Source organism: Glycine soja, chromosome 15 (assembly GCF_004193775.1).
Source record: "Glycine soja cultivar W05 chromosome 15, ASM419377v2, whole genome shotgun sequence".
Taxonomy (NCBI): domain Eukaryota; kingdom Viridiplantae; phylum Streptophyta; class Magnoliopsida; order Fabales; family Fabaceae; genus Glycine; species Glycine soja.
Window position 1 is genome coordinate 34,792,126 of NC_041016.1, and position 17,048 is coordinate 34,809,173.

At 43.2% G+C, this 17,048-nt stretch overlaps 1 non-coding gene across 1 annotated transcript; it reads left to right on the plus strand.

Annotated features, from left to right (window-relative positions):
- Positions 1-471: 471 nt before the first annotated feature.
- LOC114388816 lies at positions 472-578 on the plus strand. Its single transcript, XR_003661608.1, has one exon. It is a non-coding gene; the product is annotated as a small nucleolar RNA R71 (small nucleolar RNA).
- Positions 579-17,048: the final 16,470 nt, after the last annotated feature.

Below are 17,048 nucleotides of genomic sequence, written 5' to 3' on the forward strand. Positions count from 1 at the left end.
TCATAATTGTTCTGTTGTGGCTGATTTTGCTGCTGAGGTTGAGGAGGTCTATTGTAGATGTTTGCATCATAAGCCTTAGGTTGTTCAATTGCTTCAGATTGTTGCACAGAAGGGCAAAGGTTTGTGTGGTGGTCGGCAGAGGAGCATAAACCACAGAGTCTGGCGACAGGTGCAGATTTTTTATTCATGGCCAGTTGGGTTACCAGGTTAACCAAGGCATCTAGTTTACCTTCAAGCTTCTTAGTCTAACCTAATGAAGATGAATTCGTGGCTACTTTATGCACTCCTCTAATGACAATAGCATCACTTCTGACACTAAATTGCTGGGAGTTTGAATCCATCTTCTCAATTAAATTTCTGGCTTCAGCAGGAATCATGTCTCCAAGGGCTCCACCACTGGCAGCATCTATCATACTTCTCTCCATGTTACTGAGTCCTTCATAAAAATATTGGAGAAGAAGCTGCTCAGAAATCTGGTGGTGAGGGCAACTGGCACATAATTTCTTGAATCTCTCCCAGTATTCATATAAGCTCTCTCCACTGAGTTGCTTAATTCCTGAAATATCTTTTCTGATGGTCGTGGTCCTAGAAGCAGAGAATTTTTTTTCTAAGAATACTCTCCTAAGGTCATCCCAGCTCGTGATGGACCTTGGAGCAAGGTAATATAGCCAGTCCTTTGCCACTCCCTCTAAAGAATGAGGAAAAGCCTTTAGAAATATGTGATCCTCTTGGACATCTGGGGGTTTCATGGTGGAGCAGACAATATGGAATTCTTTCAGATGTTTGTGTGGGTCTTCACCTGCAAGGCCATGAAACGTTGGAAGCAAATGAATTAGTCCAGTTTTAAGAACATATGGGACATCCTCATCTGGGTATTGGATGCACAAGCTTTCGTAGGTGAAATTAGGTGCAGCCATTTCCCTTAGAGTCCTCTCACGGGGTGGAGGTTGTGCCATGTTCTCAGAATGTTCAAAATCAGAATGTTCAAAATTATAATGCTCTAAATCTGGATGCTCAAAATCATCAATAACAGAATGCTTAGGATGCTCAAAAGGTACAAGATGATGGCTAACTAATTTATGAAATGTCCTATCTATCTCAAGATCAAAGGGTTGTAAGTCAGATGGATTGCCTCTAGTCATACACTATATTCAGCATGCACAACTAGTTGCCTTCTTGTGCAAGTAACAGTGTAGGTTTGAACTACAACTACCCTCAAATGATATCCAAATGACTTGAAATTTTGTGAGCAACACCCTAAAATCATGAAAAGGTGGCACAAAAGTTTTCAAACAAAAATTCAAAGTCTAACTATGGAAACTACCTAAGGAAAGTTTAGAAAAATAAAACAATAAAACTTGAAAAAAAAACTAGGAAACAGGTGATTTTGGATAGCTAGAGACTTCAGCCGGCCAAAGGCCAGCTTCCACGATATGGGAAATTTTTATCTACCCCAAATACATATATAATAATAGTCATTCTGATACCCGAAGCAAAAGTTATGGCCGTTTGAAATTTTGACAAAAATCAAATTCACTACTTTTTTGGAACTTTCAAATCTGACAAAACTAAGGGCTCCAGCTATTTTTCCCACAAAATATGGATCAAAAGAACCTACCACACCAAAATTCAGCCAAAAATAACAACCCTAACTATCAAAACAAAAATCGCCTATTAAATTGTCAGCAGCAGTCACTAATTCAGTCGCTAAGGGATTTGCACTATTACTCGGTTTTCCAGATCAGCAAAAGTGATCGCTAAATCCGTCACAAAGCACTATTCATAGCAAAACACAAAAACTGAAACAGGGGAAGCGCTGAACAGAAAAACTAAAGCAAAACACCACACTAAACAAAATAACAAGACAATAAACGACACTAAACGACACTAAACAACACTAACACAACACGAAAACTTAAAACAACTAATCATAAAACACGAATCATTAGCTATTATGAACCTTTGGACACTGCTCCCTGGCAACGGCGCCAAATTTTATCGAGGCCGTACCCGAATCTAATAAACATTAAAATGCAGTAACTAGGAAGTGATCCTAGGTCGTTCGCAACGAGCAATGATAAACCAAATGTTCACAACAGATAGTAGGAAAATAGTAACGAATTCGGGGGGGGGGGGTTGTTTGCTTTTGTAAATTAAATAGCGAATAGATGTGAATTAGAAAATATCAGAATTAAAACACGTTGCTTCCCCTTGATTCACAAGCAAGTCTCTTATCCTAGGTTACGAGAGTTTATCCTTTATCAGTTCAACTACTTAATCCAACCCTAAATTAAATTACTAAGCGAAATTTAACATAAGGCATTCATTATGTGATTAAGAAACACATACACCAATTAATCATAAACGATCATTAAGCATGAATGTTAATTAAGTGCAGAGACAATTAATCAAGCACTAAGCATGCATGAATTAATAGCAACAAATTCAGAGTAATTAATGAAGAGGAAAAACTGATCAGAATTTAATAGTAATAATAGAACCTCAAAGAGAAGTGTGCTTGATCCTCAAGAGAAAACAACGCTGGAGACTTAGCCTTCCATTAATCAATAGAGAACGAAATTTTATCGTTAAAACGAAAAGTAACAACTGAAATTGCAAAACGAAAAAGTGTCTAAAAGAAGAAGAGAAGCCTAAAACTCAAAACGAAAGAAGAGAGAGCCTAAACTAGAACCTTGGTGCTGTTATATAGTTTTCAGCCCCAAAGCTTACAAATATGTTTTAAGTCCAAGCCCATAAATAAAATAAAATCTAGACAAGATAAGATAAGATAAAATAAAATCTAGATGAAATAAAATCTAAATAAGATAAGATAAGATCTAGATGAAATAATATCTTGATTAGATAAAATCTAGATAAGATAAGATTTGATCTAGATAAGATAAGATTTGATAAAATTGTCTGCCCTCTTCAAGTCCAAGCCCAATTCTGGATTCAAGTCCAATTGCTTATAATTCTTCTGAAATTAAATTAAAAACACAAAATTAGTCCAATAGGCCCAAATGATAAAACTGCATAATTAATTTGACAATTAAGACTAATAAGTAATTAAAATGGTGCAAAAAGGGTTAAGAAATAGGAGAAAATAATGGCACATCAATAATCATCATGGATCAATAGGGCTTTCTAAGATCAGACTTTGTAGGAAATTGGTTTTGGTTGCTTTGGCCTTTCCCCTTCTTTTCCCTCTTCTCCTTTTTGTGTTTGGTGTGGAATAGGAGAGCAGACACAAAGATTTGGTTAGTAACTTAAATGGGCGATCATTTCACACCCCCCATGTCTTAACCAAGTTACTATTGCTCTTCTCTTTTTTTTTTCCTTTCGACAATTCTGCACATTGTTCAGACATTGTCTGGTCCAAAGGACTTGTTTTTCTTTTGTATTTTCCCTTGCTCTTCTTCTATCTTGATTGATTGATTTTTTCTCTTTCTTTTTTTCTTTCTTTTCTTTTGCTTTCTTTCTGTGCTGTTTTTGTTCTTTGTGTTTTTCTTTGCTTTTTGTTTTGACGAACGCCATTAACCAAAGATAATAGAAGCTTCACTTGGAAGACCCCCGTGCTCTCTCATCCTAGGGTAAGGTTGGAAACTTCCATCCTAGGTCAAGGTTCTGGCAAAAAGTTGATGTTTGGCTCAAAAGGCCTACAAATGGCAGAACATAATGTATATTGGGACATCTGTTTGGCTAATGGCTTAGAAAGAAGGGAGTGCCCAGATCATTTCCATGAAACACATATTATGATAATTAGAAATTCATGCAAAATCAATCATAGCACATATCCATGCAGACACTCAAATATAAGGCTTTGTGGCCATGTAAACACTAAGACTTAGGGTTTGTTTCCGCATTCAGGTCAAACCAGTGTTTCAATGATTTCTCTTTTATCAAGTCATACAAAACATCTAAGTCCATCTTGGCATTTGGGAAAGTCTTTCGTTGTTTTCACCCTCTAGGTGCACATTTCTTTTTTTTAAAAAAAAACCTTTCGTGTTTTGATCCGTGAATTTTCCAAAGAAAATTAGCGATTATTTCTTTTTAAAAGCATGTTAGTTTTTTATAACAAGTTTGAATCCTAGGAAAAGTTATAACCCGAGACTGCACTTATCAAAGGGACAAAGGGCGCGGGAAAGAAAAGAAACCATTCATAAAATCCTTTTTGTTTAGTTTTTCTTGTTTCAAACAAACCATCACAATGAAATAGCATGACAACATACTAGAAGCAATAAAATAAAGAAAAGTTCCATCACAATGAAATAACAAACAAAATACTGAAAGCGATAAATAAAATAAAGATGAGTTCACAGTTTTAAGAGATCCTGGTCAAGCGGCTCAATATCCTCAAGGGAAGAAGTCTATCACATCGGCCATGTCATCGTCTTTCTGAGCTTCACCTTCATCTCCTAGGACCTCTGTGGGCCCTGCCCCTGCCTGAAAACTGGGCTTGTCTCCAGGCCATGCAATTATGGCCCTGAACAGCTCAAGAGTAGGCCATGTGTAAGGACTAGGGTCTTGGTGCTGCTGATGCAGGGTATACTGGTAAAAGCTCTCATTCAACTGCACCTGACCCCTATGGTTGGCCGCCTGCTGGTCAGCCAAATGCTGCATGTAGAGCTTCATCCTCTACATGTGAGCCGAGATGGTGGTTGCTGTAGAGGTGACAGTGGTGCGTCTGTGGCCAGCTGCTGCTGCTGCTGGTCCTGCCCCAACTGTTGTGCCTGCCTTGGCATGTAGTACTTCTTAATGAATGACCTGGGTCAGGATAACATAGACCAGCTGGCATTTTGGCAGTGGGAGATCATAATTATGATTGCTGGCAAGGATGTTGCTGTGGAAAAGTGTTATCTAGATCTGTGTCATCAGGATATAATTCAAGAAAATGAACAAGTATGACACATGAAATTAAAGAGCAAAGTTAGAGATACTAGACTGCCTCCTAGGAGTGCTTCTTTAACGTCTTTAGTTGGATGCTGGGTGGTGATTGATCTGATCATAGGCCTAGCACCTGCCCTATGCTTTGACACAAAAAGTGTTATCATGCAAATGTGAAACAATACTACAAGATGCTTGTATTACCTTTCACTTGCCCCTAATGCTTACCCAAGTCGGTGTGGTGTTGACCATCACCCAAAATGACTCTTTCTTCATTTTCCGATTTGAAGGGTCCCTTGATGATAAGATGCAGATGCATATATGCTTATGATCGAACATTAAATGTAATAATTAAATAGGAGTTATCGCGTTCAATTTTACTTAAATGCTTATGGCACCCCTACTGAACGAGTCGAATGGCTCCGAGAATGTACGTTCTTAAAGACAATAAAAATGTAAAGGACACAACACTGGAGGAAGAGATGCAAATCATTAATCCATATTTATTAATGTTGCAATTATGGTTTACGAAAAATTCAAGACTTGGAGATTCAAATGAGTCCTTGAGGACAGCCAAATGTTGAGCCTTCGAATTGCCCCAAGCGTTATGCGTAATACCGCTTGACGATATCGGAGTTCACAAGCAAAGGCAGCTCTTTGTCATCCATGTTTGTAAGCAACGATGCTCCTCCTGAGAAAGCCTTCTTCACAATAAATGACCCTTCATAGTTTGGGGCCCATTTCCCTCTGTGGTCCTTTTGAACCTGCGACACTTTCTTTAAAACAAGATCTCCCTCACTGAACTTGCGTGGGTGCACCCTCTTGTCAAAAGCATTCTTCACTCTGCTTTGATATAGTCGCCCATGGCTCATGGCGGCCAATCTCTTACCCTCAATAAGATTTAACTGATCAAAGCGTGCTTGGGACCACTCTGATTCTTCCAACCCTAACTCCACTAGGATTCTTAAAGCAGGAACCTCTACCTAAAACGGGAGCACAACTTCCATCCCGCACACCATAAAGAAAGGGGTTGCCCCAGTAGATGTGCATACATAAGTTTGATAACCATGCAATGCAAAGGGGAGCATCTCGTGCCAATTCTTGTATGACATGGTCATCTTCTGAACTATTTTCTTGATATTTTTATTGGCAGCCTCAACTGGCCCATTCATCTTTGGCCAATAAGGCATGAAATTATGGTGTTGGATTTTGAAATCATCACACATTTCCTTCATCATCTTGTTGTTTAGATTAGTGGCATCATCGGTGATGATTTTCCTAGGCAACCGATATCAGCAAATTATCTCTTTCTTGATGAATCTAATCACCACATTCCTAGTCATGCTAGCGTATGAAGCTGCTTCGACCCATTTGGTGAAGTAGTCAATGGCGACTAAGATGAAGCGATGTCCATTTGAAACCTTAGGCTCGATGGCTCTGATCACGTTTATGCCCCACATAGAGAATGACCAAGGTGCTTCCAAGACGTTCAATGGTACATGTGGAGCATTAACATTATCAGCGAAGGCCTGACACTTATGGCATTTCTTCACATGAACGCAATACCCTTCCAAAGGATCCCTCATGCACCTCTATTAGCATTTGCTCTGCCTCTCTTGCATCCACACATCGAAGCAGTACGATGTCATGGTTCCTCTTGTACAAGACATTCCCACTCAGGAAGAAACCAGCTGCCAACCTTCGCAACTTCCTCTTGTCGTTGTTAGAGGCCTCAGACGGGTATTCCTTGTCTTCGATGTATTGTTTGATATTGAAGTACCAAGGCTTACTTTCCTCCTCTTCTCATTTCTTAGCTTCATTTATTAGTTGCTCTAAATCAACATCCGGGTCCTCGGTACCACTACTTTCATAGGACTCATTGTTGGATCTTCGTCAAATCATTTAATCGCAACAAAAATAAATATGTAGAAGAATGGAAATAGAAAAAAGTGCGAGAGGGAACAAATCAAATGAAAAAGGGTTGTGCATTTATAATTGTGGGAACATTAAAGAAAGTATACCCGACAAAACAAGCAAACCCTACAGCCTAGGCCCAGTAATATGGTTGGAACTATTGGATTACATTGAATTTGTCATGGAAATCTTGGGTCGTTCGACGATTTTCCAATTCCCCAATTCAAAGTCCGAAGGACATGGTTGTGCCCAATTTGGTCGGTCTTGAGGGGTTTCCTCATCTGACTGCATGCATACATCTCTTTCCCCTTTCTTCGCACTGCAGACTTTAATCTGTCCCCTCTTCATGATTCCTTGTAGCAGCTCCTCTGCCATTGGACATGTCTCCACATCGTGCAATGTCCCCGGATGTATTAATCAAGAATCTCCTTTGTCACCATCAAGGTGAATCATACCAGCCTCGCGTAATGCTTCCATTATGAACCGCCTAGAAGTTAACACATTCCCTATCTGCTTCAGCCCCCGAGACTCCCATTCTTCCACTGCATTCACCGTCGAGCCTCTATGATTGGCGAATGGATTAGTCCTCACATTCGGACTATCCTCTTGAAATGTCAGCCATCCAACATTAATCAAGCTTTGTATCCTGTGCTTGAAGGCTACATGCTGCTCGATAGAGTGCCCCGGAACACCACCATGATAGGCGCAGGTTGCATTGGGATTGTACCATCGGGGAAAAGGAGGTTGGTAGACTTTCCCTGGGCTCACCACTACCATTTAGTTGCTGAGCAAAAATGGTAGCAGGTCGGCATAAGGCATTAGTATCGGGGTGAACTCCATGGGGTTTCTTTCTAGGAAGTTCCTCCTTGGGTTTGTGTTTGTGTTGGGGTTAGGATTTCCAGTTGGTCGATGCTGTGCAGGAAATGATTTGGTAGGGGAGGCCTTATGCGAACTGTGGTTACGACATGGGCATCCTCCTCCTTTTTCTTAGCTCCACTTGCTCTGGTCCTCTTATTGCCAATTTTCATTGAAGCGACGTAATCGAACTTGCCCCTTCTTAAGCCGATTTCAATCCTTTCACCCGCAAATACCAGATCTGCAAAGCTTGAAGGCATATAACCCCCCATTTTCTCATAGTAGAACACTGGTAATGTGTCCACTATCATTGTTATCATCTCCCTCTCCATCATTGGAGGTGCTACTTGGGCCGCCAACTCCTTCCACCTCTGGGCATACTCCTTGAAAGACTCATGCTCCTTCCTGCATATGTTTTGCAATTGCATCCTATCGGGAGCCATGTCTGAGTTGTATTGATACTGCCTGATGAAGGCAGCCATTAAGTCCTTCCAAGAATGAATCTGGGAAGACTCCAGGTTGGTATACCAAGTAATTGCTACCCTGGCCAAACTTTCTTAAAAAAATGTATCAAGAGTTTCTCATATTTCACGTACGCCCCCATCTTTCGACAGTACATCTTCAAGTGGTTCTTGGGACAAGTAGTCCCCTTGTACTTGTTAGAGTCTGGCAACTTGAATTTGGGATGGATGACGACATTGGACAAGTAGTCCCCTTTTTAGGTAAATGATGAGGACAAATCAAAACGGTAAAAGGTTTTATCAAGTCAAGGTTAAGAGTCTAGATGTCACCAGCCTCAAGGAATTGGGACGATTGATGGGACCTCTCCAAAGGCAAGCATTCTGCAAAGTGTACGGAAAGATTCTAGATTTGACCGCAGTGGAGGTGTTTACGGAAGCTGTCGTATCCCTCGCCCAATGCTATGACCAGCCGTTGAGGTGCTTCATGTTTGGGGACTTCCAAATGGTACCGACTATTGAAGAGTTTGAGGAAATACTAGGATGCCCTCTTGGGGGAAGAAAACCGTATCTTTTCTCCGGGTTTCTTCCCTCCTTGAGCAAGATTGCAGCTGTGGTCGGGGATTCGGCAAAAGAGTTGGATCGCATAAAGCAAACTCGCAACGGTGTAGTAGGCCTGCCACGGAAATACTTGGAAGGCAAGGCAAGGGATATGGCGAGCCAAGAGAAGTGGGGCCCGTTTGCGGATATACTAACTTTGTTGATTTTTGGGGTTGTCCTCCTTCCGAACGTGGACGGTTTGGTGGACTTAGCCGCGATTGATGCTTTCCTCGCATATCACCATAGCAAGGAGAGTCCAGTGGTGGCTATCTTGGCGGATTTGTTTGACACCTTTGACCGGAGGTGTGAGAAAAACAGTGCACGGATTTTCTGTTGTTTACCCGCTCTCTGTGTGTGGTTGGTTTCACACCTTTTCCAACAAGACACAAGACACCCGTGTCCTCTTCAAAGTTATCGCTCATGCGCCGAAAAAGGAAGAGTCGATTGGGACCAACATTTGGCTGGGATAGGGGGTAGCACAATCAATTGGTTTCCTCGATGGAAGGAAGGCAAGGAGGGAGTCCTTTTCTCATGTGGGGACTACCCTAACGTTCCGTTGTTAGGGACAAGGGGTTGCATTAACTATAATCCCGCACTTGCCATAAGACAGTTAGGGTACCCCATGAGGGGAGCGCCAACAGAGGAGAGTCTCTCGCCTCTCCTTGTGAGGGACCTAGGCGCGCAAAGTCTCAAGGTTATACAAAGGGTCCACAAGGCGTGGAGAAATCCGTTGAGGAAGGACAAGGAGCTTAGGGGCATCCGTAATGGCATCATCGGTGGTTATCATGGATGGCTAAGAGTTCACACGCGAGAGTTAGATTGGCTCTCCAAGTTGAAAGTTATCGATGAGGAGAACTTCGAAGCTCCGGAGGAAGATGAAGAAGTCTGAGCTCTAAAATTAGAGCTAGGGAAGGCAAGACTCGCCAAGGAGAAGTTCAAATCAGCCGCTACACACATCCGGAAAGAGTGCACCGAGTTACAAGAGGAAAACGCGGCCACTGCAAGAGCCCTTGAACGAGAAACCAAAAGGGCCTGCAAGGAGGAACATGGCCGAGAGAAATTTCGAGGAGCATTGTGGGGTAGCAACAATGAGCTCAAGCTCCGAAGAGAGGAAAGAGACCGGTCACGGATGCATGGCATGATCTTAAAAGAAGAGTTAGCTGCTTGCGCAAGGTCCAAGAGGAGTTTGGCTCAACACTTGGAAGCCACGGAGCAAACCATGCTAGCTATCATAGGGCAATACAAGGAAGAGTTGAACCAGTCTGTGACCCATGAACAAAAGCTAGTGGAGGATTTTGCACAAGTGTATGCCGAAAAAGAAGCAAGAGGGAGGGTGATTGATGCATTGCATCAAGAAGCGACTATGTGGATGGATAGGTTCGCCTTGACCTTGAATGGAAGTCAAGACCTCCCGCGTCTATTAGCCAAAGCAAAAGCCATGGCCGAAGTGTGTACGGCCCCCGAGGAGATTCATGGGCTAATCAATTACTGTCAACACATGATAGATTTGATGGCCCATATAATTAGAAACCGTTAGGTTCTCTTGTAACACTTTTGTATAATCTTGGCTAGATGAAAGCTTTGTTCTTTTTATAAAATGAGAAGTTCTGAACTCATCACGTTATCTAAAAAACCTTGGGGTGGATCCAAGTGTTCCGATCATTCATTTGCATATTCATGTTTTGGTGGCATACTCACCGTTGTTTATTTCTTTAGGAATTTCATCATAACTAAGAAAGCACAAAAGCACCCCTATAACACTCGATCCAGAAAAATGGATAACGAAGAGGGCGTGCAGGAACAGATGAAGGCCGATCTATCGGCCTTAAAAGATCAAATGGCTTCCATCTCGGAGGTCATGCTAAAACTTCAGAAAACTATAGAGGATAAAGCCACGGCAACCGCCTCCAATACAGCTAGGGAAGCGGAGCCGATGCTACAGCCCGCCTTAAATCTGGGCTGAGACAGAAACACGACAGTGTTTGGTCGGAGGTATAGTCCGCAAGCTTACCCCTATGGCTTGCCTCCGGACTTTACTCCCTGTGTCGCCCCGGAAGATTTGAGCCAAGCCCCTACCTTCGAGGGGCAACTCCCACCTTATGCCGACTATCCCGTGCAAGACGATGAGGAAGGAGATACCCATCTCGGCCCCCTGCTCCACCTCAAAGATCCATCCCCCCATGAACTACCCCAACCAAACATAGTCTACCACGTCCCATCTTCACCCGCACCCGTAATCGAATCCGTTCCCTTCGTAGAGGATAAGGGAAAGATTGATGCGCTTGAGGAGAGGCTGAGAGCGGTAGAGGGCCTCGACAATTACCCATTCTCAGATCTAGCGGACCTATGTCTCGTGCCCAACATCGTCATCCCTCCCAAGTTCAAAGTACCAGACTTTGATAAGTACAAAGGGACGTATTCTGCGGGTGAAAAGCTGTTGGTCCATTTCTTTCAAGACAGCTTGGCCGGAGCGGCTGTAGCATGGTATACCAATCTGGAAGCTTCCCAGATCCGATCATGGAAAGACTTGGCAACTGCCTTCATTAGGCAGTACCAGTACAATACGGATATGGCTCCCGATCGGAACCAGCTTCAGAGTATGACTAAGCGAGAGCATGAATCCATTAAGGAATATGCCCAAAGATGGAGAGATCTCGTAGCCCAAGTCGTCCCGCCCATGACGGAGAGGGAGATGATCACAATCATGGTAGATACGTTGCCTACGTTCTACTATGAAAAGCTGATAGGCTACATGCCAACTAACTTTGCGGATCTCGTCTTCGCCGGAGAAAGAATTGAATCAGGACTGAGAAAAGGCAAATTCGAATATGCCTCCAACACGGCCCCCAATAACAACAGAAGAGCCCCAGTGCTGGGCACACGAAAAAGGAAGGAGATACCCACGCGGTCACCACCGCCCCAACATGGATGAAAGCACCCCAAAATATCCAAAGCTCATACCGGCCTAACCCCCTGAACTTTTCAATCCGAGCCGGGAATTCCCTCCCGACTCAAGTGAAAGGACCACCCGCAGCAGAAAGAGCGTCGGCCCAACGTACAGCTCCAGCCGCTCCCCAGCCAGTCAATAATACAGCCCCCGGCGCAAGCTATAAATATGCACAACACTCACCCCCGAAAGATAACTTCTCTTCTATTCCCATGGCATACTTCGAGTTATGGCCTTCATTATTGGAGAATCATTTGGTGGTGGCCATACTCGGAAGGGTCTTCCAGCCACCCTACCCCAAGTGGTACGACCCGGGTGCCAAGTGTGCGTACCATAGTGGAGCTCCTGGAGATAACATTGACTCCTGCATCCCATTCAAGTATAAGGTGCAGCACCTGATTAGTGTCGGCTGGCTATCATTTCAAGAGGAAGGCCCAAATGTTAAAACTAATCCGCTAGCTAGTCATGGAGGGGCTAGCGTGAATGCCATCGAAGAGGATGGGCCATCGCGGGCAAAGAGATTAGGAGAGGTGGCTACTTCTAGACGCTTCATCTACCAATCACTGCAAGCGGCGTGCATGGTCTCCGGTGGTGGAGATGAAATGGACGAATGTTTGTTTCACCTCGGGGAGTCACACGACATGGAAACCTGTCCCACGGTGGAAGAATTGCTTCAGCGGCTCATGAACTGGGGGCAGCTTGAAGTGTCCAAAGGAGGGAAGGAGGAGCTACATATTTGCATGCAGTCGGAAGAAAAGAAGGTTCCCCTAACCCCCAAGGCCCTAGTAATATGTTTTACTAGGAAAGGGACCGGCTCCACACCCATATACCCCCGGATAGCACCCAAGCCGACGCTGTTTGCATATCAAAGCAATAAGGCCGTTCCGTGGAAGTATACCCCTCCCGCGTTCGGGGAGAGAGTTGCAACCGAAGTTGACTCCCTGTCAGCCAAGGTGACCAACATCACCGGCCTCAGTGGCGTAACCTGCAGTGGTCGGGTGTTCGCTTCCCCTCACTCGGCGGAGTTTCCCTAAAAGGGGAAAGCGCCCATGGTCCAAGAGCCCACAGATGTGGCGTCCCTAAATTAATGACTGGTTTGATAGTAATAATTTAAATAACACAAAAAACCATGGTAAATTTTTTTTTTCTTTTTTTTTCTTTTTTTTTTCATTTCTTTCTCTTTTCACCATAACTAGGTTTAGAAGGAAAATCCTCACTATAGAGTCCTGAATGGCCAGTTCACAACTCTATTCGGAGTCAATTCTTTCTTATCGTTCATGATCTCTAAAACTAATTTGTTGTTTCAAAAGGAAGAATGTACCAGTCATTACTTTAGGTCGTCACGTGAAAATAAAAGAATAAAATACGGTCGATAAACTCTTTTACAAATAAAGTTGCAAATGCTTTCCTTTCGAGTAACAAGATTGATCATAAATACATTCATCATTTAAAGCTGTCCAAAATATGGGAGTTTTACAAAATACACAGTGTCATCCAGAGCAAAGGTGTCCATAGTGGTGGCTTCAGCCACATGTATACAATCATCAAATTCCTATACATCAGGTCTACCCATACAAAAACAAAAGAGTAAACCTAACCGTCAGTCCTAGATACACCCACCCTCAAAAAGTATACAAAACTAATCCAAAATGCTGTCCACTAGGATGAAGAGCCTCCGCTGATCGCCATCTCCCCCGGGCCACTATCCTCCGTAGAGTCTGCCTCAGATGCCGACATGACTTCCTCGAGAGAATCCACCTCAAGAAGTGGATCCTCATCACCCTCTAGGAAGTCAAGGGCATCCATGGCAGGCTCAGGAGGTAGCTCCTCCAGATCCTCCTCGGGGTCTTCCTCGGATGACGTTACCTCGATCACTTGGACGGGCTCCACTAGACGATATGGTGTAGGCGTGGGTAGTATCCACTCCACCGTGCGCTGAAGCGTCCATGCGGGCTCATCTGGATGCACTAAAGAAGTCGCCGTAAATCGAATGGTGCCCCGAAATCGGCACCTCGTGTTGCCTTCGAGGGTCTCCCAAACTCCCTCTAGGCACTCCATCTCTACTCGATCACGGATTAGCTGCGCCGCCATCACGATCTACAAGAAAGAAAAGAAAGGGGTAGACTCTTTCACAAGAATCTATCTATGCCGCCGCACAAATGCGTCTCATAACCACTACATGCAATTAAAAGGAGTATCTTAAGGCTTTTCATCTCTGGTAATCGATTACATAGCCTTGGTAATCGATTACCAGAGGCTAAACTTGAATTACACAGCCTCAGGACATGAAATATGCAAAAATGCACTGTGTAATCGATTACACCTACCTGGTAATCGATTACCAGTGACCCATCCCTCTGTGTAATCGATTACACAAGCTGGTAATCGATTACCAGAGGCTCCCTTAGTTTCCTGACTTCGTTTTCAAGCCTGGTAATCGATTACACCCCTTGGTAATCGATTACCAGAGACCATCTTAGCCTCTTGTCTTCACTTTTAAGCCTTGTAATCGATTACCTACCCTTGGTAATCGATTACCTACCCTTGGTAATCGATTACCAGGGGCCATAATCCACATATCACACAAAATTCACAGCTGGCCAGCCACCACAAGCCTCCTTGCTTTGTGGTCTTTGTTCCTTTTATCTGTTGACTGCCAGGAGCTCGCCTGTTTAGGTACATCACAGGTTCTCACTGACCGACTATGCCCGGGTTGGGTCGGGATTGGTCAAGCTTGGTTTTGGGCAATAGCACCCCACCTGACGTCCCCAAGGTCTCCTGACCCCCGCGACATATCTCCAGGTACCACTCTGTGGTCAACGAATAAAAGTAGGAAGTTTCACCCTTCTACACTTCCTTATCTCAAGCTTGTAGGATTATGGGGTACCCATCACATGTGGTACTAGGTGGCGGTCGGGCGATGGTGCACAACAAGTTTTCCACATCCACAAAGCGCGCATAAACCCACCATCCCTGTTGCCCACCTCCATCTGAGCTCACGTACTCCCACGTAGCCCATATCCTCGTTTCTCTCAACACCGGGTCCCCATCAATCCTCCCAAGCTTCCACAACATCCAAACAAAACGACATTCAAAACCGTACAAGCTATCACAGCCAAGCAAAACAGAGCATAGGCAGAAAATTCTGCCAAAACACCAACCAAATCACAGCTTTTCTCACTTAAAGACCCCAGTAACAATTCCTTCGTTCCGGTTCATTAACCGTTGGATCGACTCGAAAATTTTACTGGAAGTCTCTGATACTTAAGCCTACATTTTGACCGTTGGGATCTACTAGCAAACATCCAGAACTCATTCTGCACTACCCTTTCCACAGCCAACCACACACAAGCATTTTTCTGCACAAGCCAAAATTCTGCTGCACCTATTTTGACAGCAGAATTCTGCATAAGTGCAGATTTCGAAAATCACACTTCCTCTCATCCAATCTTGCCCAAATCAATTCCTACAAGTCCCAAATCATGTATCAATCATGTCTAAACCAAAGTCAAGCTTTAAAGCACAGCAACACAGAATCTAGGTGTCCAACACCCCTCAAATCAATGGGTTTTCTAGGTTTGAGAAGTGAAATTGAGAATGAGGTAAATTTGGAGCAAACTCTCACCTCACACAAGTCTATAACATCAATCTAAACTTGCTCAAACTGGATTTACACCTAAAATTCCACCGAATCAAAATTTGACTCCTCAACACCCAACTTTGCCCTAGAAATGGCTCTTTATTCACTTTGATCATTTGTTTTTCTCTCTAGCACAGTCCAAGCTTTCTCCCAAGTCCTAAATGACATTTCAAGCTAGTATTAACTCACTTTAACCTCCATTTACCATAGAATTCAGACTTAACCTTCCAACCCTCAAAGCCTCACTCTTTTTCCACTCATAACACCACATTCTCACTTTCCAACCCTAGGTTTACTCTACCTTTCATCTCTAACAGTTTTTCCACAAGCAATTTCAGCATACAAACATCACAAACATCATCACAAAAACCCTAAAACAGAATGGGTATGTCTAACTCATCCAAACATGGCAATTTCAACAAGCTTTCAACAAGTTCCTTCACAAATAATTATCATGAAGCAGAAAACTAGCAAGACTACCCATCATATCTCCCAAAACCCCACACCCACGAAATTTAAGAGAGAAAGAAGTCCACCCAAACCTGAAATTTCGAAGTCCCACTCGTAGACACGCACTTCACGACTCCGGAAATGCCCTCCTTTTGCGATTTGGGGCAGAAATGATGGCCAAAGGTTGAAGCTTTGTTTGGAGCTTCAATGGAGAATGAAGAAGAAGAAAATGGCAACGTGAGGGAGAGAGAGAGCTGTCTGAAAAGTGTGGGGGCTGAGTGAAGAGAGAGAAAAGCTTTTTTTTTTTTGGTTTTAAATAAAAGGGTTTTCTCTTTTTCTATTATTTTATTATAAACTATGCCACATGTCTCTATTTGAGTGGAGCAAGAGGGCCCACTTTCTCTTTTGATTGTGACCCATACTCAGCCACAAAAAGTGAGAAAAACCTGACCTTTGAAACGCTAAAATCCTGCCTCGGTTTACGTGCCATTTCTCTGGTTCTAGTTCCTCGCGTTTCTCTGCGTCCGTCGGGGCCAGTTTTCGAAAGTAACCAATATATATATCAAAACGCTCAGAATAAAACTCCGAGCGTGGTTCAGAGGTTGGTTTCGTTAAATTCTAAGTCACACGCAAAACGATGATTTTTAACTAATTAATTAGGAATTAACCCATAACCTCCCAGTTATGGATTCCTCTTCCTTAATTAGCCTAACCCGCGTATCTTGCCCCCACTTTTCCTACCCTTACCAAGAACATATATGCATATACACTGAATAATACTTATATATATATATATATATATATATATATATATAATCATTCAAAACACATCTTTTTCGAAAATTCCGGGTAGAAATTTCCAGGATGTCACAACAGACGTAGCCACCCCCTCGAAAGAAGTAGATCCTCCGGTAGTAAGAGGGGCTGAAAAGAAAGAGGGTCTTCAAGGAAAGACGGTGACTTTGGAAGAGGCCCATGAGTTCCTCCGCCTCATCCAACAAAGCGAGTTTAAGGTAGTCGAGCAACTGAATAAAACTCCAGTAAGGATCTCTTTGCTTGAACTGCTCATAAATTTCGAGCCTCATCGTGCGCTATTGATAAAAGTCCTTAACGATGCCCATGTAGCACATGATATCTCGATGGAGGGTTTCGAAGGCATCGTTAATCATATAACCACCAATAATTATATCGTGTTTACGGAAGAAGAGATTTTCGTTGAGGGGAGAGGACACAACAAGGCTCTACATGTGTCGGTGAGATGTATGGACCATGTTGTCGCAAAGGTACTTATCGACAATGG